This window comes from Protopterus annectens, chromosome 2.part0, assembly GCF_019279795.1.
Source record: "Protopterus annectens isolate FY-2018-M chromosome 2.part0, PAN1.0, whole genome shotgun sequence".
In the NCBI taxonomy this organism is placed as follows: domain Eukaryota; kingdom Metazoa; phylum Chordata; order Ceratodontiformes; family Protopteridae; genus Protopterus; species Protopterus annectens.
In genome coordinates this window covers 990,390,656-990,412,501 of record NC_056728.1, presented here as the reverse complement: position 1 = coordinate 990,412,501, position 21,846 = coordinate 990,390,656, and positions in this window count along the sequence as shown.

Here is a 21,846-nt window from a genome sequence, read left to right as displayed (position 1 = left end):
TGCAAAGCAATTACTTGAAAAGTCATAGTGTGACAATACCAATGTATTCTTGAATCTACTTAATCTCAGAAACATTCCTCATGATGATATTCTTGGCTCACCTGCTCAAAGACTACTTTCTAGAAAAATAAGAACAATAAAACCATCAAGGCTCAGTTGTTTAAGAAGCGTAATATCCAGAAATCTTGTTATGACAAATTGGGCAGATTACTTCATTCATTGAGGGAAGGAGAGAGGGAGAGAGAGACCACGAAAGGTTTTGATCAAATAGGACAGATTACAGGCATCTGTGCTGATGCTGAGCAGAGATCCTATTTGGTAAGTTCTAAGGGTGTGGAGTATAGGAGGAATCGCAGACATCTTTTTCCTGTAGCAGAGCCATCATCATTGCAATCACAACACATTATCTGTGATGCAAACTCTAAATCAAAGAATGAGTCAGACACTATTTCCAGATCAGAATGTGTTCAAAAGTCTGATTCTGTTCCAGAAAGTAATTCGAACATTCCACATGTCAACCATTTTACAGAAACTGTTTGAGTTGCTAAATCAAATTCACAATTTTATGTCACACGATATAAACGAGTTTCTAAGCCTAGTGTGAAATACATAGCAATGTGGACTTGATTGTATATATCTGTGTACTTAATATTGTATAATGCATGTCTTTAGATTATCTCTGATTTCTCCGTGCTAAATAATTTCATGACAAATTGCATAAATTATTTCTCAGAGGGAGTTTGTAGATCAGAATGTAACGTGTTTGTGTGTGTGCTATGTCTTTAAGAAGCATGCGAGGCTGTGAGTTCACGTATAAATTCCAGACACGTGCAATCCCTAGTGCCATTTTGTAGAAGCAGCCAGTGAGTGAGCATGTAAGATCGCAGGAGTTAGTTTGTATACAAGTTACTTAGTCATAGTCAAATAAGCCCCTACAGTGATGTGTTTGTATAGAATAAAGCTGCTTAAACAGAACCCACAAAGACTCGTGTGTGTACTAACATGAAAGCGACACCAATGAAAAGGAAAGTTTCGAGTAAGTTACTTGTTTCAATTGTGGACAGTGAGGTCATTTAGCCAGATTCTGTTTCACAAATGCAGAAGACAGTACTAGTAGAAATATAAAAAAATGACAGGCATTCTATAAATTATACTGTTCCAACAGAGTGTGGTAAAACTGGCACCAAGATTACTGAATCAGCATTATGGAACTGTATTATAACAAAGCAAGTTTTCTTGAAAGAAAAGTTAAGGCCTTACTAGATTCAGGAAGCATGTTATTCCTTGCCAGAGGTCCTTAAATACATAAGCATAACATCAGTAGCAAACAAAGGCTAGAAAAGGTTTTTATTCATGGTGGCAAAACGAATAATGAATTACACATGCAAAACAGAAACAATTTTACGAAAATGCATGCATCCTGTAGTTGTGTTTCCTGATATGACTTGTATTATAAAATGAATTGATTTTCTCCATTTTAAAGCACTATGGGACATAAAGGAAGTGGCAGCATTTATAGATGCTGTATGGCAGTATGAAAAACATAGTAATAAACAAGGTTTTAGTAGCCATCTAGTATACAAATTAATGTTACAGTAGACTGGTTCTTAATCAGTATCAAAACGGAAAACCTGGAGAAGAGAAGCAGATTGTCAGCTGCAGAAGATTTTAGAATTTGCTTATGGTTACATTCTAAAAGGAATTGTGTGCTTTACCAGAAACGTATTCCAGTGAGGAAACAACAGAAATCCAATACCATAGCACATGGCAACAAAGCACAGTACAGAAACAGCGAAGGCACAAATAGAAGAAAGGCAGTTAACAGTGACCCAACAAGCAAAGAAATGTCATTAGCAGTAAAAGTGATGTTGATAGGAAAGTGCAGTTTTAAAACCCAGAAGTCTCATAATGGAAGTTTAAGCTAAAGGAAAACCGAACTGTCAGCACATGGACTGATGAAATGATGAAGGATACTTTTTTTATAATTAATACAGACATACATAAACAAATCAGTAAATTAAATAAATACACAAACTACCCTTCTTAGGGCAAGGCATAGATGTTCCTGAGCCAGTTTGTTTAGAGAAGGAAGTTTTGCCTTCCACCTCAATACTGATACAGTAATTCAGATTTTGAAGATATGGAAAAAAGATATTCCTATTACATCTTTTAAGTTAAACATGAGCTCTTATGTGGAGTATGTAAAGATGGGGAGAAGATCTGACATCACTTTGTAGTGGGAAAAATGTATAGGCACTTATAATGAAGCTAGCTCATAGTTGCATGCTAGAAAGTCATCTGGGTGGGAACAAACCAAGGCAAGAGTGTTAGACTCCTCTGGTCAGGTATAATAAAATAAATTGAACATTTTTGTGCTTCTTGTCCAAAATGTCAGGAAAACTGCACTCCATCCTGAGTTTAAGAGTCTGTTGACTTCCGTGCCGACCTATTACAAGAAGTACAATTTCAGCCCACTGCTATGGACATTGCAGGGGCCACTGGTAAAAATCTATCAATGGGTATCAGTAGATAACCGTAGTAATGGAGTAAGTTACAAACTTTCCAGAAGCTGTACCATTATGTAAAGCTAATGTTAACATTATTGCCAGACAGCAGGTACAGTTATTCACTCCAGTTGGTATCCCTAAAGGGTGCTAACCAATGCATGAACTTCAACGAAATAATGTTGCATCGGTTAACTAAATGCTTTAAGGTTAAGTGGTTAAAAACATGACAGAACCATTCGCAGATTGACAGCTTTACAAAGAGGTTCAACAAAACACTGAAATTCATCTTAGGAAAGTAACTGCTTGACTTTGTAAGTTCTGGGAGCAGTAGTTAACCAACTTGCTGCTTGTAATAAAGCAGGTGTCACAGGTTTCAAATGTGTTAAGCCTTTTAACTCTTATATAGCAGGCACCCCTGATGTTTGCTTAATATTGCTAAAAATACCTGAGAAAAAGAGAAGATATCACTCAAAAGCATAAAAGAACATTATAGTAGTTTAAGGGTTGCACTGCAGGTGGACCCTCCCACAGCTATTGTGGACATGCAGAAAGCCCAAGAACTGCAACATGGAGTCTTTACTAAAAATGTCCAACCTAAAGAATTCAATCCAAGGGATCAAGTATTAATATTAATACCCTCTACTAAAACACATTTCTAAGTGGCTGAGACACAAAATACAATGCACTAAAGCTAGATTACCCAGAGCAGAAAGGCAGATCAAATCTATTGGAGTAATGCACACAAGCCATGTAAAGAAGAACAATAATGTTTTTTGGTTAAGCTAACATGTTACAATTCCTACAGCAGAGGCTGCAGACTCTCTACCTCATGCACAATGAAAAATCAATAACTTGTTATTAGCAGATAACAGCTACATCACAGTAAGATGTATGGTACTATGTAAGACCAGTGCTGGCAATAACACATGAGTCACAGAATAAACTTTACTAAGGTCAGTTATTGGTGAAGTGTGCCACTAATACATTCATTATCCTTGCCTGGATGCTGGACATCTTCTGCATGCTTAAGACCACTATTCCTGAAAATTTAGTCTCACTTTTTTATAGGCCAAAACATTATCTCCCTGGCTAGCTCCTGCCAATAGAACTGCCATGTATAAAGATATCTTACTTCCTCAGCGTGTATATGTTTCTCACTAATAGTTGCAGCATCTAAGAGAAACACCACAATCCTGGCCATCACCATCACCTATAACATCTGTCACTTCATCACCCACTCCCAAGAAATAAACATCTCTACATCACCCCAGAAAATGGCAAATGCCTTCCAGTCAAACAAAATTTTGACTATCTAAATCTAATGGGTTACAATTTTCAAATTACTAAATGAACCAAAACAACCCAGCTGAAGTGGTATTAAACAAACCAAGAAAAGAAAACACCAAAAAGCAGTATAGAGATGTGACAACTATCACGTCATTATAGTGCTTTTTGTTTTGTTTTTGTTTTTTCTTTTCAAAATTACTAAATGATAAATCACTCCCTCTTATTAGGTTCAGAGTTAAAGGAGAAGTCCAGCCTACAGTTTAAGGAATCATGACTACTTAGATTTACTGCTTCAAATCCCTAAATTTAAAGTTCAGGGAACTGACCTCTCTCCTTTACGCTATGCCACAAACTCTGAGAATCTCTCCCAACCCCAATAAAGATAAGTCCTGACACCCTCAGTTCTATTAAAAAAAAATCTGCAAACCAAAGTTAAATGCAACGGTTTCTTATTAGGGCACATAACAATCGTTACCACCCTACCTCTTTTTTTCTCTTCTCTAACTCTCTTGCAGTTTAAGTCTATCTACTCCGCTACGTTCTTCTACAAGCATCTTGAAGTCATGAAAGCTAACTGCAGTTCATTTTATGTGCATTTTCATGCACTAAGACTGAAATTGGTCAGCTCTGATAGTGCACAACCCAGTCAACAAATTTTAAATAAAGAAAATAAAACAAAAAATAAACATAAGTTACCTTTTCTCTCACAATACATCTTGCACCAAAAATCATTCACACATATTCTACCATTAGAAACCATCAAGGCAACCTGCCCTGGTCTCTCCTAGTGAGATAGCTGAATCGTTTGACAAGCCAATAAAATCAAGTCTTTGACATTCTTCCACTTGGGAGGTAAAGATCTAGTGAATTATTTGTAAAAGATGAACAGTTTTGGAAGTATAGCAAAAAAATTCTATGCCAATCAGACCATCATATTGCCCTTAAGAAACCAACACAATCCTCTGATACCGGAGACAGTATAGCTCCAGTGTAAAAATTTTTCTTCCTGCCTAAAAAACATGAATTATGATATCCATTAGCATACATCATCAGCTCAATTTGTGTGAGTGTATTTAAATATCTCTAGCTGTATATCTTTGTATTCATGTACCAGAAATGATGTAAACAACCTAAGAATGATCAACAGAAAAACATCTAAAAGTAAAAAGATCTAAACTGAAAAATATTGAAACAAAAACACTGACAAAATTGCAGTTATGCTAGCGGAGGGTTTATGCCCTTTCTCCATTGTTGTTTGACCTCATAGTTGGTACATATAAACTGAAGAAATGGGGCTTGATTTTGTCATATTTTGAAATGTTTTTTGTGTGGTCTGATTATGTCACATTTTTCAATGTTTTTGCGGTGGGGGGGGGGGGCAAGCCTGAAGTCACACAAGAGTACGCACACGAGCATGCATGCACACACAGGTTTTTTTTTTTTTTAATTGCAAGTGTTACAATTATTGTTTATCAGATAATTCAATATGGTTACCTATCTATCTATCTATCTATCTATCTATCTATCTATCTATCTATCTACCTACATGCATGCAGTACTAATACACAAACATGTGTATAACCAGTAATACTGACCTAGATCCATTGCAAAAGTACAACATGACAGCTGAACAGCACCACTATATGCACATATGAAATACAAGCACAACAAATGTGTAAGAATGCATATACTAACCAATATTTCTATTTTTCTGGAAGACAGTCCCAGCTTGAGTAGGAAAATCTGGAATTTAATCACACATGGGTCTGTAACCCCAAACTCAGATATCCAGGTAGTTATCCCAGAGCTGTACTGCTCATAAGCATGCTGCATTCTTCACACAATCAATAGGAATCCTATAGCAGACCACAGTGAAACGCATGCATTGTTATTTTTGCATATCAACTATGATAGAACAGAACGCAGATCTATAAAGAATGTACACGTCATAACAATGATATCAGCTGAGAGCACATGCATAACTTCGCCATACAGAGTAAACCATTAACCTAAAACATAACTGTAGGCACACACATGCACTGTTTATTAAATAGGGGCACATGATGCAATGAAAATAAATGGATGCATACAAGGAATATAGGCCTTGATGGTCTCTGTCTTAAGCAGCAGTGTAGATACATAAAAGACAATACAGCAGAGATTTATGTGCTTATTCAAAAAGAGAAGAAAGAAAACAGGAAAGTAACCTTCATAAAACATAGTGGCCAATTCACAGTATCATTGTTATCTCATTCACACCTAAAGTGCCTTTCTGAATACTTCTGTTTAAGACTCATCTGATTTTAGTGCCATAACATTTTTAGGGTTGTCTTATTTAAGTGAGCAACTTTTTAATTAATAAAAGGCACCATATATATATATATATATATATATATATATATATATATATATATATATATATATATATATATACACACACACACACACACACACACACACACACGTTAAAAGAGTAAGAAACAAAGTAACACTAATATTTTTAATTTAGCATGCAGTATACTGGAGATATTAAAAAAGTGTTTGTCAGCTGTTATTTATGTTTTGATATGTACAATGGCATTATTACTGAGTGAGCTACATACTATGAAATGGCATTGTGTAAAATGTTACGATGACAGGCACAGAAGTACATTTTCACTGCTCATGTATAATATACTTTACTGAGAAAATGTGAGGCGCTTGTTAGTAATTTTGAAAATAAGCAATATTTCCATATATGTACATTAATATTTCCAAAACCAGGAGACAAATAACTACATGTCAGGTGAATCTGTAGATCTTGCTGAAAAGAAACTATCACTGATACTTAAACTATATGTTGTACAGTGAATTCTGCAGGTACCTTGCAAAGCTGAAGTTCACATTAAGAGACCAAATAGTCTTAACACACCAAATGTTAACCTTCTTTGCCTTTTAGCCTTAACTACTTCATTCCGCAATCCTTCCTAAGGATTAATATAACCTTATGACGTTTGTTTTTAATAATAATATTTTCTGTTTTTCTTTAACGTCTTCATTAATAAACTTTTTTCACTTTCTTACTTTCACTTTATCCCAAAATACCTCATAATTAAATTCAGAAATGTTTACAATCAAGCTATACTTCTACCTTTCTAAATCTTAGCACCCAGTGTTATTGCAAAGATGCCATATTCACAACAGGAAGTATTAATCCTAACCCTCCTTTCTCTTTTGCTAGGTACAGAATCTTCCTTTTTACTGGGTTCAATCTTAATTCACATATGAAACTAAAAATTCACTTGCATTATTTCTGTTTCTTTTTCACTTGGACACATGCGCACACCTTCTACATAACCTAATCTCCATAAAATGGCATACTTAATCAAACAGAATTAGTTTTTAATGATAACCTAAATGTTTTCCAGAAAGCTTTTATTCCTTTTATTTTTTGTCACAACCTCCCACTGTTTCTTGCCTTCTTTCACTCCATCAAACACTATTCCAAGTAACTCAATTATTTGATCAGAAAAGGAAATATCTTCAGTTTTTTAGTTACATCATCTAAACCATCACTTTTCTATTTATTTAACTGTAATCCCACTTTCTTTAATGCATCATTCAACAATATAACTTTTTTCGTCTTCTTGCAATAAAGTTATCATCATCAGCTTATGATAAAAATAAGGACTCTCAGCATTAATCTATAATCTATGTGCCCCCTCACCTATTGTACCACTCACAACACAAACAGTATTCATCACTAAAAAATATAACACTGTGTTCATAGGGAAGCCTGTCTTACACTTCTTTTCACACAAACCTGCTTAGTAGATCAGTCATTAACTATCTCTCTAACCATGTTATTTTTATATGCTGTCTTTAACAAGTTCATTATTTTCCTTTAAGCTCATACTGCATCAATACGCCCAATAAACATTTATCACTCGCATGCTTACTTATACCTCCCACCATTAACTTGACTTCACTCCATGTAGTATAGTATGTCATCTATTTATCTCCTTTTTCACAATTAATAATTCATGAATTGTTCTACCTTTCAATACCTTTGCAAACATCATTTGTAATATTTTCATTAATATTTTATAGTCTGCATCATTCTTGCACCCCATTATCAAACTCCACAAAAACTTTCTCTGTTGCTCATTAAATTTGTTATATATATGATCTATACCATCCTTCCCCAGAGATGAACAGCCCTCTTTTATTAGCTTAAGCATATTATCAAATTAATCCAAAGTAATCTTACTTTGTAAACTTTCAATTGTTTCTACAGAACAAATTTTAACACTGCAAATGTTATTACCTTCATCTTTCCTTTCTCTATAAACCTACTTGACATAAACTTTCATGATATCCATAATATCTTTTTGACTGAATTTTATTTCCCCTTTCTCATCTTTCATTTGTCTTATCTTACAATTGTGATATTTTAACATGTTGACTGGGTATGGAGATAGTTCTTCCTTCTTTCCCCTAACAAAATATTTTTGTTTATGCAATAACACCAACTTTCTTTGTATTCTTCACATAATTTCCCTTTATTTACAGAAAATATGGCTATTATTTTCTTGTACACTACTCAACATACTTTCTCTCATATTTTCAAACCATTTTCCTTCCTTTCCTTAGCTGAAATTCTACCCACAAATACACATTTCTGTACTTTTCTTTAACTATAACTTACCACTCCATTTAGGACTCATACAAAAGCTTTCATTGTAAAAGGCTCCAGCCAAAACTGGCCATTTTCCTGATTTGTTTAGTCTGTCTGCAGCACCTTTCCCGGTTGTCTATTTATGCTTTTTATTTTATATCATCATTTTCTCACTTCAATCCAAATCACAATTAATCTCTAAACCCTATGATCATAACTCCGCAAACTTTTTCAGTAAGATGCTCAGACGTTGAAAAATAGTCTCTGTGTTTTAGTGATCATCTTGTATATGTAAAATGTCACATACCCACTTCATTACATCTCACATTGTTTACACCATGATTTACCTTTTTCTTTTTATTCCTTAAGTCACAGTTAAGATCAAGCATTATAATAATGCTCAACTTTACCATAACATAAGGTGTTATTTTTGAAATAAATTCCATTTCCTTATTAGTACATGCATACAGCCCTAATAATCTTTGCTCATTTTCTGAATTCCATATAATTGTGTGTACCCATAATTCTTCAGCTTGCATTCTATCTTGGAGAAACACAAACCTTGTGTCTTGTAAATGGATAATAACAGCACACAAACCTACACACATTCCAAGATTCACAGTCTTGCAAATACATGTGGAAGATTGCTGACAATAATCAAAATCACTCTAACATTATTCCTTTGTTTTTAAACTTTAGAAGGACTATTTCTAAACTCTCACTTCCTTACTCTAATCATTTGTTCTATAGTATTTTTCTTCCAGTTTCTCTGCTTCCCATTCTTACTGATTGTTTGCTCAACAGTTGCCCAAACATGTTACATTTCAATTTCATCTTCCTGCAACCATATATGTATATCATTTTCTTGAAATAATTAGCATCAGTCTTCAGCCATATCCTCATCCTCCTCACCCACCCTTAGTTGTTTTATAACCACAGATTTCACTTTTTTCATTAACTTCTACATTTTCCTCTTGTTTTGTGTGCATAGTCAAATCAAAAATGTCTTCCTCCCCACATTCACTGTATGGTTTTCAGTTGGCCATATTACTTTAATGTACCCCTAAAACCTTTCGCAACTATCTTAAAAGGCAAATGTGGTAAAACATTTATCACGGCATACATTTTCCAACCACTATTTCATACATGTCTCTGATCTGTTTTTAATATATTAATTTATTTAATTCTTCCTTTTCTATAACTTCAGTTCTGAATTGCTCAAGCACATTTTTTAAAATTCACATATTGTCCCAAAAAATGTAACTGTTCTTTCTATTTTTTTCCACATTCATTTAGAAATGTGTATAGCATAAATTGAGTTTCAAATGTAATGTCAGAGAAGGCCTGTTTACCAAAATGAATAACAGATCTAACATCACTTACAGAAACCCTCATGGTATCACTAAGTTGTCACAGATTAGGTACCACTCTACAACAATGCAATTTCTAGCTCTTATTGTCAGTGTTCCTTTTTATACAGGAAAGCATGTATAGTACTTTTTCTTGTCTCGTTACAACTTTCCACTTGCAAAAAAGGTTTACTTTTGCTCTGAAATGATTCTTTTCTGCCAGTGTTATCAAAAACTTGTTCTTTCTCTTCCTCATTCTTAGTGAACACATGATTAACATGCCATCTCACAAATACAGCAGAATCATTTCCAGGTTCCTCCTTGTCAAGCAACTCCAGCAAAATTTCATTCTGCACTCATCCATCCTCCAACTCTATTACAATGCTTCTCTGCACAGATTCACTCTGAGAAGGACCTAAATGCTGCTTCTTTGTATCATCTGCCCCAACAGAATTACATCACCTTCTGATGTTTCCAGAACAGCATCTGCTACCTTATTCATCATGATATTCCTCTGCTCAGCATTCTTTGCCACATTTCCAAATGAGTTTGCACTGCTTTCCTTGATAATGTTACTTGTGCTAACCTCCATCTTGAAGTTCTTCCAAGTACTAATGACAGCCCTCTTGTCACCATCTAGTGTGCAAAAAGAGTAGAGGAAATTCCCAGATGTCCTGACCAAATTTCCCCTAGTAGTATCTCCCCTGAAAAGAGGCTTCTAGCCTAGTGGGACTAAAAAGGTTAACAAAAATAGATAGATAGATAGATAGATAGATAGATAGATAGATAGATAGATAGATAGATATTTAGATAAGTAAAAAATTAAAAAGTAAAAAAAAAAATCTGTAGTGATGCAAGCAAATGTCATTTATTTGTATAGACATAAATATTTTTATTTTATTTCATTTATTGACGTTTGATTACAGGGAAAACCTGCCTGGGTAGGTGTACCCATTTTTACTGGATGTTCTTCAAAAATAACGCAAAAACATTTACAGTTTAAATATACCAAATTAGACAGAATGTGACAATGTTGGTTAAGAATAGATGCAACTTAAACGACAATGATTGAATATTTAGAGAAATTTTAGCTAGCTTACAAAAATTAAATATAATCTAGTACAGTACAAACAGGAATAGTAATATGAAGTGAGAGAAAACACAGTGTTACAGCATATTAGACAGAGTAAAATGAGAGAAATAATTGAAGTAAGAAAAAGTGAGCAAAGGGGGAGGAGTAAGGAGTTGTAAAATACGAATAGGGACTTGTTCATATTTAGGTTCATAGGTGTGTACTAGGGTAATAGCCCTGGACCCTTTACAAGCCTAGTCCAAAAAAATTGCCTAGGCACCGTGCAACCCAATGTTAGTTCACAGTACCCCTAACCAGTAGGGCAACTGGAATGATCCCTGGAGTGAACTTTCTGTTACCCATCCACTCAAGATTTCTCTTGAAGAGGGCCAGTGAGGTGCTCTGCTTGACATGAATGCAAAGCTTATTCCATAGCATGGGCAGTCTTTGGGAGATGAACCTGTCCCTCCAGCATGTTCTGTTAATTGTGATAATGAGGTTGTGATCTCTGGAGTGTGTGGCTTGGGGAGATTGGGATTTCTTTAGGTGTAGCATTTCAAGTAGGGCTGGGTCGGACATGGCTTTGTAAGTCAAGCAGAGATCACCTCTAAATAGATGATATGAGACTGAGAACAAGAGATCACCTCTAAATAGATGATATGAGACTGAGAACAGCTGAAGTGACTTGAGTCTGTCCATGTAGGACATGTGTTTAAGGCCTATGATTCTTTTTGTGAGGTATTTTTGTGGCCTCTCCAGCTGTTGTAGGTGTATGGTCAGGTACATGCCAACTGGGGCATTATATTTGATGATTGGTCTAATGAGGGATGAGTAGAGAGGGATGATGACCCCTTTCTTTCTGGATGTGAAACCTTTGGTTACAAGATGTGTCACATAGGACTTTCTGACCACAGTGGCAATGTGGTGGTCAAACGTGAGGTGGCTGTTGACCTGGGTGCCCAGATCTCTTATGGCCCCTTCAGTGTTCAGTGGGCTCCCATCAATGTAGTAATTTGTGAGAACTGAGTTTTTTCCAAAGGGGATAACACATTTTTTGGCATTAAGCTTCAGGCCATGGTTCCGACACCAGTCATTGGTCTCAGAGAGGACATTTTGTAAGATGTCTGCATCACTTGGGGAGTTGATAATAACTCCTAGCTTGCAGTCATCAGTGAACTCGATCAGCCAGTGCCCTTCTGTGTTGGCCTGGATTTCTGAGAAGTATATGCCAAACAGGAGAGGGCCCAGGACCAAGACCTGAGGGACTGCACTCGTGACTGGTCGACAGTCTGACTTGGAGTCCACAACTTCCACTCTGTGGGTCCTGTCTGTAAGCCAATTTGCAACCCACCTAGTGATGTAAGAATTGATGCCTAGTCTGGTGAGTTTATCAATGATACCTGAGTGGGGAATGGTATCAAAGGCCTTGGCCAGGTCGAGGTAGGCTGTATGCACTGCCTTACCCTCATCCACAGTCTTGGTGACTGCCTTGAAGAAGTCAACCAGGTTCAGCAGGCAGGATCTCCCCCTGACAAAGCCAAACTGTGTGGGGTTAAGAGTTGGGAGACTGCCTATATCTTTAAGCAGGTCCATGATGATGAGCTCCATAGCTTTGCATACCAGACACATCAGGCTAATGGGGCGATAGTCCCCAGTGTCTGCAGTTGCTCCCCCTTTATGGAGGAGGATGACTATAGCAGTGCACCATTCGTTAGGGACATAGCCTGAAGTAAGGCTGTGACTGAACAGAGCACACAGATGTGGCACCAATTTGTTTTATAGCTCATGTAGGATGTAGTCAGGGATATTATCAGGTCCCATGGATGCTGTATTCTTGGCTTTTACCTGTGCTGCAAAAATGGTGGGTACCAGGGTTTCTTCTGGTATTGTGATAGGGCCCTGGGGGGGGGGGGTAAAGTTGGCACTGAATCTGTTGGCTAGTATGTTGGCTGTATCTGTTGGCTCAGTATAAGAGGTGCCATTGTGCAATACCTCAGAGCAAATCTGGGTATTGCCTTTGAGGTTTTTGATATAGTAATAGAAGGCTTTGGGGTTGTATTTGGTGTCAACCACAATTCTGCCTTCATAGCTGGCGTTAGAGGATTTGATAAGGGATCTCAGCTTTTTGTTGAGACTGATAAGGGACAACAGTTTCTTCCTTCTGTTGTAGAGTTTATGGATGGCTGGGGACCACCAGATTGGCTTTCTTTTTTTGGAGGAAAGCATCTTAGTTCTATTTGGTATGGCAAGGTCCATGCATTTGTGTACATGCTCGTACAGTGCAATGGTGTATGATTTGGCAGTAATGCAGATAATTTCCATTGGCATGGCTGCTGAGAATTTAGTGACCTCTGTTTTTAGGAGCTTAAAGTTGGATTTAGAGAAGTTTTTCAGGGTGGTCACCTTAGTGGGGAGTGTAGTTGAGATGGAGATTTCCGTGGTGATCAGTTTGTGGTCAGATTTATCCAGGGAGGAATTGACTATAGGTGTGGAGCAATGGTCTCCCAAGTTGGTGATAACCAGGTCTAAGATGTTGCTTCCTCTAGTGGGGGTCAGAATGAGCTGGTCCAGGGCATTGGAATTGATAAATTCCAGAAAGCATTGGGCCTGTACATTGAAACTTGATTAGTTTTCCCAGTTGATAGAAGGGTAGTTGACATCACCCAGTATGAGAGTATTGGACTGGACCTTGATTGATTCCAGGATGCTTAGGAACTGGGAGTAGGTCTGGGGACATGTTTGGGGTTCAGTAGCAGGCTATGACTTGTATCATCATCTTACCTAGTGTTAGTTGCACCTGAAGTATCTCAGATGCATTATGCTGGGCTACCTGTTTAGAGGTGTGTATATCCTTTAAGAATATGGAGACAAGACATCACTGCCTTTGGGGCTTCCGGCCATATTCTGGGGCCAAAAGGTATAGAATGAATTGTAGCCTGGGAGCGCAGGGGTGCTTTCTGCCTCTTAAAACCAGGTCTCCATTACAGCACAGATGTCAACATTCTCCATTTTGAGGAGAGCTTTGAGTGAGTGCATCTTGAGATTTAGACTGCTAGCACTGAGCAGGTGATATAATTTATCCTGGTATTGAGCAAAAAAAGAGCCAGGTTTTGACTAGAAAGTCTTTCAGAACAGTTCTGAAGGACTGGAGATAGGGCACTGACCTGATGGCTAGAGATAAGGAATTCCAGGCCTTAACAACATAGTATGAATAGAGACCAACCATGCCCAGCAGATCTGACAGATTTGTGGACAGAAGGGAGATTTTGGTCATTGGATTGTAATCACTGAGTAGGAACACAGTTATGTAGAATGGTACTTAGTGCTGGATAAGTTTATAGGTGGTAAAAAGCTGTGTATATGTTAGTTGGGGCACTTCTAACCACTTTAGGATTTTTTGTGCTACACAATGGTGGATTCTGAATATTCTTATAATATAGTTTTTTTGTCTTTATTTGCTTTTTATGATGGTTGCTGAAGATTCTGACATTTTCAAGATCTTTTGGTGTTTTATTACTTTTGCCATTCTTTCGGTGCTTTGTCTGTATTCTGTTTTAGCAACTCCACTTTTTGGATACCAAATTGCATTATCTGTTTTTAGCCACTTCCTTCTAGGATGTGCAAGATATTTAGGATATTTAGCTGCATTGAATTCATTTACATCATCACCTAAGGAAAGGAGTTTTTAGCATGTTACGATTAATATATGATAGGGTAGTAATGAATATTTCTGGGTTCAACTTGGAGAGGTTGTGTGTTGTTTTATAAACATGCTATTTAAATGGATGTATGAAATGTCTAGCTGTGCAGACTGGTGGATGGTCACATAGCCCAACATTGTACCTGTGGTGGTGAAATTGCTAGGGTCTGCTAGGATCCAATCTAATAAGAAATTTGATGTCTTACTATCATGTGTTAATTAATTGGGTAAAACTGTGTAAGCTTATGCTAGATGTTGGGGAGTTAAAGATTATGTCCAACCAATCAATATTGATATCACATACTAATATTCTTTCTTGGGGAACTGTTACAGATATCCAGTGTATTACACCTTCCAGTATAGCTATATTGTCACTAGGAGGAATGCAAAGGAAGTAATATATACTTGTTTATATTCAAGAATATAATAAGAAGCTCTGCTGAATTGAATTTAGATATTCTTTTGTTATAAGGGAAAATGTGGTAGTTGTTGGGAAGTAATATGGAATTATTACCACCTTTCCTCTTTACACATTCATTACAGATAATATTATAGCTGGGAGATGTACAATTTTGGAGTTGTTTATGCTGGGTTTAAGCCAAATTTCAGTTATAGTGAGAATATCAGGATTTTGTTGGGTAACTCGGGCATGGAGTTCAGTGGTATCATTCTTATGCTTCTAATATTTTGGGTAACAAATGTTTGATTACCGGGGTTAGGAGTTGATCTTTGTGGGTTACAGTAGTGTGTAGAAGCTAATTGTCTTAATATTGGTTGTGATAGGTGAGTCCAGGATTTGGGTGTGTCTCCTAGAAGGATTTTAGCAATGTGGAGCATTATTGCTTCTGTTTTTTTTCGGCGAGCATTTTTCCACTTAATTGTGTTTTGATTTAAGTTGAAATGGAGTTAGTCTGTATTTGGGTTAAAGATGAGGGGCATTTTAAATAGGTTTGGTGCAATATGTGGAGAGTTTAGAGATGAAGTATGGATAGGTGGTTGGACAGAGCTGTAGAGATGTTAAGTGCTATTACTGAGTGACGGTAGGATGAGAGATGGCCCAGTAGGAGAAGAATAGAGAATAAGCTGAGGAGTAGCATGATTATAGGATCTTTACTTTATTTATGGCAGGTAGTGGGGAAGTAGGAATCAAGAAAGACAAAAGAAGTTGCAGGGCACGTAGTGGTGGTGGAGTATGAAAGCTGTTAAAAGGTAGGTAAGAATGATTTTCTATGAAGAAAGATAAATCGCTCTGTCTATGTTTCTGAAATGTAAGAAATACAGGAGTTTGAAAATACAGAGTAAGAGGATGTAGTTAAGATATGAAGTAGTGAGGGCTCACGTGGGGAAAGTAGAAGTTGAAATGTAGAATAATAGGTACTGTTGGGGAAGAGTCTCAGCATGAAGTGATATAACGAAAACAGTATGGGAGGAAAAAAGGTTGTTGGGAATTATGCTAAATGTCAGATGGAAGTTAGGAAATAGCAAGAGAGTTTGTATGATAGTAGTAGAGGTGTTTGAGGAGGGTTAGGGAATGGGTGTCAGAGGTAAAATGTGTATGTAGGAAGTATAACAGTAGAGTAAGAATTAGGGGTAGGGAACTAAGACTGTATTTTCACTGTCAGATCAATTATTATAGAGAGCAATCCGTTTATAGCCAGTACGTAGAATTTAAGGAAGAAGCACAAAGTACAACAGGTTTTCTTTCATATACTGAATGCAGAAACCAGGAAGCTAGGAAGACTACTTGCCATACACAAAGTAAAATCAAATGATAAACAGAAAGGACAGTGGCCAACTTATTCAGAGGTCCCTATAGTGCAAGGACTAGTCTTTTGGGGGGAATGTCACAGCCACTTTCCAGCACAGGGCAGGCATGTGTATGACTAGTTAAAGTTAGTGCACAATAAGGCTGTTTCTGTTAAACCTGCTTACATTGTGCAATGGCAATATTATCAGTGAATATTTTATAGTGTTGGGCCTAGTATAAATGCTGCTGCAGTATAGGGGTTTAGGATGGATGCAGCAAGCACAGGTGCTGAAAGGAAAGTTAATAGAAACAGGTCCTAGGTAATTTACTGGGAGGACTTGTGCAGGTATAAAACTAAAAGCCCAGGTCTGGCTGGGGATATGGAGGAAGAGCGAAGCTGGCAGTCAGATCTGCAGCAGCCAAGTGGTCTGCACATGTGCAGACCCAAACACCTGGTGCTGCATGGCAGTGAGAAAGTTAAGAAAATAGTTTAATATTTCAATAAGCATTTATCTCTAACAAAATAAGCTAATCACCAATATGCAACATGGATTTCAGACAGACCACAACACCTTTACTGCATTACTATCATTTACAGACACTGTCGATAAAACTTGCAACTCTAACAAACATATATCTGCAGTATTTTTAGCTCTATCAATATACATGGTTTCTCACAGTAAACTCCTCAATCAACTTTCCACAATGTGTCTAACATCTCCATCTATTCAATGGTTCTTTAGCTACCTTACAAACAGGCAACAAGCTGCAAAATGGCAAGGATCCATCATTGCATACCTTCTGACTTCCACAGAACTCCCACAAAGATCCATCCTTGGCCCTCTACTGTTCAATATTTTTACCAATAAGCTACTTTCATCTTCTTGTGAAGGCACTTTGATTCAATATGCAGATGATTCTACCATCATCCCTTCTTCAAACACCTTCACTCACCTCCAAGAAATCACTCAACAAACTGTCATCTCCGTTGAAACCTGCTTAAAATAGCATAACTCCTATTCAGCCACCAAAAAATAAACTCCTCCTCTTAAGCCCCAAAACTCACACCCCTACTAAAGCATCTTTCAAAATCCATTCGGCAAAAGGCACTGAAATTGAATTAGTCCACCATACCAAATTATGAGTCATAATAGATGATAATCTTAAATTTAACCTCCACATTCAAAGCAATATCAAGAAAAAACATCAAAAACTAGGCATGACATATAGAAACAAACATTTTTTGAGCACACCCACAAAACTACTCTAGCCAAAAAACTCTTCTGGCCTCCCTACTCTATGGAGCCCCAATTCTAACCAATTTACAATCCCCTATAAAAAAATAAACAAACTTGACAGCTGCTACAACAAAACTGCCAAGTTTGCTACTAATTCATCCTCCTTTACCCATCACTGTAAAGCTCTGCATACCCTTAGCTGGCTGGAACTCCCCCACCTCTTCTACATTCAACTTACAACAATACCTAAAATCATATTAGCCTGCCCAGTTCTTACCCCTTTAATCAATGTTTATTTTCCAAAAAGAACTCTTAGATCAGAAGACAAAAAGCCATAAATAAATAGAATAAATCCCCTGGACAATGCCTATACTCATACTCAGAAGCAAAAAAAAAAAAAAAAAAATCCTTACCTCTAACCACTAGCACTATTTCTAACATACCCACCTTTAAATGCTCTCTAAAAGAAAACCTTACAAAATCTTGGACTTGTTCCTGTGCCAGTCTTGGCTAAACTTACTCACTATACTTCACTCACCCCTTCAACCTAGATCACACTTCACAACCCTCTGGAGCTTAGCTTACTAATTCATTCAGTTTTGTTTTCCCGTTACCTTACCTTATTTAATTCATCTCTGCAGACCTTCTCTCTACCTCTTTCTTCCCTACTCACCTAAGCCACCTAAAGATACCTTTATAAAATGACAATGAAGATAAAAACCTAATCCAAATACCACCAAAGTGAAAAACCACGGCAAAAGGAGTCCAGGAAAAAGGTTTATTAAAACACTCTAGCACCTCCGCAACTCATGCCTTCCAGGAGTCCAAAACATGTGAAAAAACATAACACTTAAATATACATCCAGTCAACCAATTATACACATTAATTATCCCATTTAGATAACAATCAAATTAAAACTTTCTACGTGCATTCTGTATTAAGTCCTCCTGGACTTAAAGTGCCAAACCTTAAAATATACACTCTCTCTTTCAATAATAATATAATTTTCACATTAGAATTGTCGACATCACAGCTTATTTGTTTCAAAATAGAGGCCTGAAGCTCAGATATACCACTGTTGTGAAATAGTTTAAAGTGCATAGCTACTGGACTGGTGACTTTTTGAGACCTAATATCCCTAATATGTTCCTGCAGTCTAATGCTGAAGGCTCTTCTAGTTTCGCCAATGTAGAAAAGACTGCAGGGACATTATTAGTATTACAACTATACTGTCTACTTGGTAAAAATTTAAATCCATTTATATATTTAAAACCCATCAAATAGCTGAACATTTAGAGCAAGCAAAGGTTCCTTTAGGTGCCAATTCTGTATTCAAATTCACCACAGGTTTCATACATTTATTATGGACAATAATATCCTTAATACTTTTACTTTTTAAAAAAGACAAAGTGGTATGACCAAAATATGTTGATATTCCTTAAACTCTAATAAAAAAGGCCAAAAATATTTTATAATCTTCATCTGTTTATATTTAAAAACATTAACTGTAGTAACTATAAAAAAATATTTTTCTTAGATATATTATAAATAAACATTTATTCCTAGAAAATAGTTTAGGAAATTTCTTATTGTCAGTACCAGTATTAGATACTGTATCATATAATTTATTTAGGGCTTCTTTAATATCTAACAAAAAGTAGCCCCATCTCAAAAACATATTAATAGTCCCCTTCTCAAGAACATTTTTACTTCGGATCTCTTTCCTTTCAAACATCAGTCACTTACTAGTTTGAGAACTAACCTCAATTTACCTAAAAAATATACGATTATATTAAGGCAAATCAGATAACTTGTACGTGTATTTCTGGATCATCCCACGGTCTCTGATAAGGATATATCAACCTGCAAAACATTACGGAACTTGTTTCTTTTGAAGAAAAAAATAATCTCGAATACTTACAAAGTTATTATGACACTTAAATCCTATAATGAACTCATTTTCTCCAATTATTGGCTTAAAATTAATCCCTCTATTAACCACAATCAGATCTCCAAGGCTATAAAGATTAGTTCCAAACATATACCCTTAAAAAAACTGAAATATACACAGCTTATGATAATGAATAATACATACTTTACCCCTGATGTGCTTAATAAAACTTTCCCCAACTATTCTCCTAAATGTCAATTTTTCCCCAACCAAACTGATGATATCTTACACGTCTTCTGGAGTTGTAAATGTTTATACAAGTTATGGTGTGCTTTGAGAGTCATACTTGAAAAAATTGGATACGAAAAATCTACCCTTTCGTGGGAATTTACCATTCTTCACATTCCACCTTCTGGTCTCTCCGAGCGGAATTATAAAGTCCTGATCCCTATTTTTATGCTAATCAAATACTATATTTCTTTGAATTGGAAAAACAGGCATTCTTTATCATGGGGAGGCTTTAAATCTCTCGCTGTTAAGCACCTCAAAGAACATAAATACTTGTTCCACAATATCAATCATAAACCAATAATCAAAGAATTTTGGAGAATCTTATCTGATCATATATTGAAATGATTGCGTGTTACTTTTTGTACCAGTACCTTCTAACTTGCTATACCTGTTTTATATTTAGTTGGGCATTGTATAACTGTATATAGTCTGTACTGTTTATATTTTATCCTCGTTTTGTTTAGTAGATACAGTGTTTTAAATGTGTTATATGTTGTTTGTACAGTATGTTTATATAAAAGTGCTTAATAAAGAGAATTTAAAAAAAAACAAAACATATTAATAGTTACAACCATTTTCTGAAATAGCTCAACAACATTATTACATAACCTATATACTCTTAGAAGTTCACCATATGGAAGAGCGTTCAATAAATGAGGCAGATGGCAACTATACTTATGTAAAAAATTATCAGTATCACTAAATTTTCTATGATTCCTAGTATTCATTTTTTCATTCACCTTACCTGTCAAAACAACATCCAAAAAAATTATTGATTGTCCCGACTTAAGTCCATCAAATTTTGTGTTAATCCTGTTATTATCCAAATCTTTAATACATGAGGGAAACTTATCACTACCTCCTTTACACAAAAATATCAAGTCATCAATAAACCTGTAATACAAAATGACATGCTGATTAAAATTCTTGTGCCTATAAAGGTACTCAATCTCATATCTCCCCATGAACAAATTTGCATACATGGGGGCAAACGAAGCTCCCGTGGCTGTTCCAACTTTCTGTCTATAAATGTTTCCACAAAATTCAAAAAAAACATTAGAAATTTACCAATTCTGTGATATAATTAGTAGCTGGACTCTCTCTTAAAAGGAATGTCAATGCTTCCACACCATCTTTATGGTGTACAGATGTATATATGCTTTTAACATTAATGGATATCCAGTACATCCCCTCAGACCATACTATATTTTCAATTTTTTTGTAAAAAATCAAATGTCTTTGATAAACAAGGGCAATTTTAACACATAGGGTAATAAATAATTATGTAGGAAAAACCCTATGTTTTTCAAAAAATAATTGGAAGCTGAGATTATAGGCCTCCCAGGGGGTCACTGCATATCTTTGTGCAATTTTGGGAGACAATAAAAACAGCCAATAGAAACATTATCATTATAAAGTTTTTTATATATGTCATTCTTAGTAAAATATCCAAGTCTAGGACCTTTGGATAATAAAGCTTGAAATTTTTCCTTAGCTTCAGTATATTCTTGAACCTGAACTTTCTCATAGACATTCTCATCAAGATGGTCAAAACACATTTGCATATATTGATTTACATGTATAACCACCAACATGTTGCCCTTATGAGATGGTTTAAAGATGAGTTATTTTTGTGAACCTAATTGTTTCAAAATCTTCCATTCATTTAAAGAAGCAATGCACCCCTAAAATTTGACCCAGTTGCTCAGGATTTGGGAAATCATGTGGACAGTGACCTAAATTTTGACCAACATGTATCTACTGTTGTAAAAAAGTCCTTCTATATTGTACAGCTTATGAACAAAGGGATTATGTCTAGGCCAGTCCAGACATATGGAGCAACTGGTAGGCCCACAGAGATACCTTACTTAAAGGACACCATTTACCAACTCAGAGCCTTGCCACTACATTCGATATCCTATAGTCTGCTAAGACGTTATCTGTCTCTGCTAAATAAGGCATCCTCTGACTCAATACTGCATATCATTAAGTCAAATGTCATCAGGAATATTTGGTTTAGGGATCTAAACATCAACAGAATGGTTTGCGGGGACAGGTTTGTCTTACAGAGGATATTGCTGCTCTGGAACAGACTCCCCATACTCA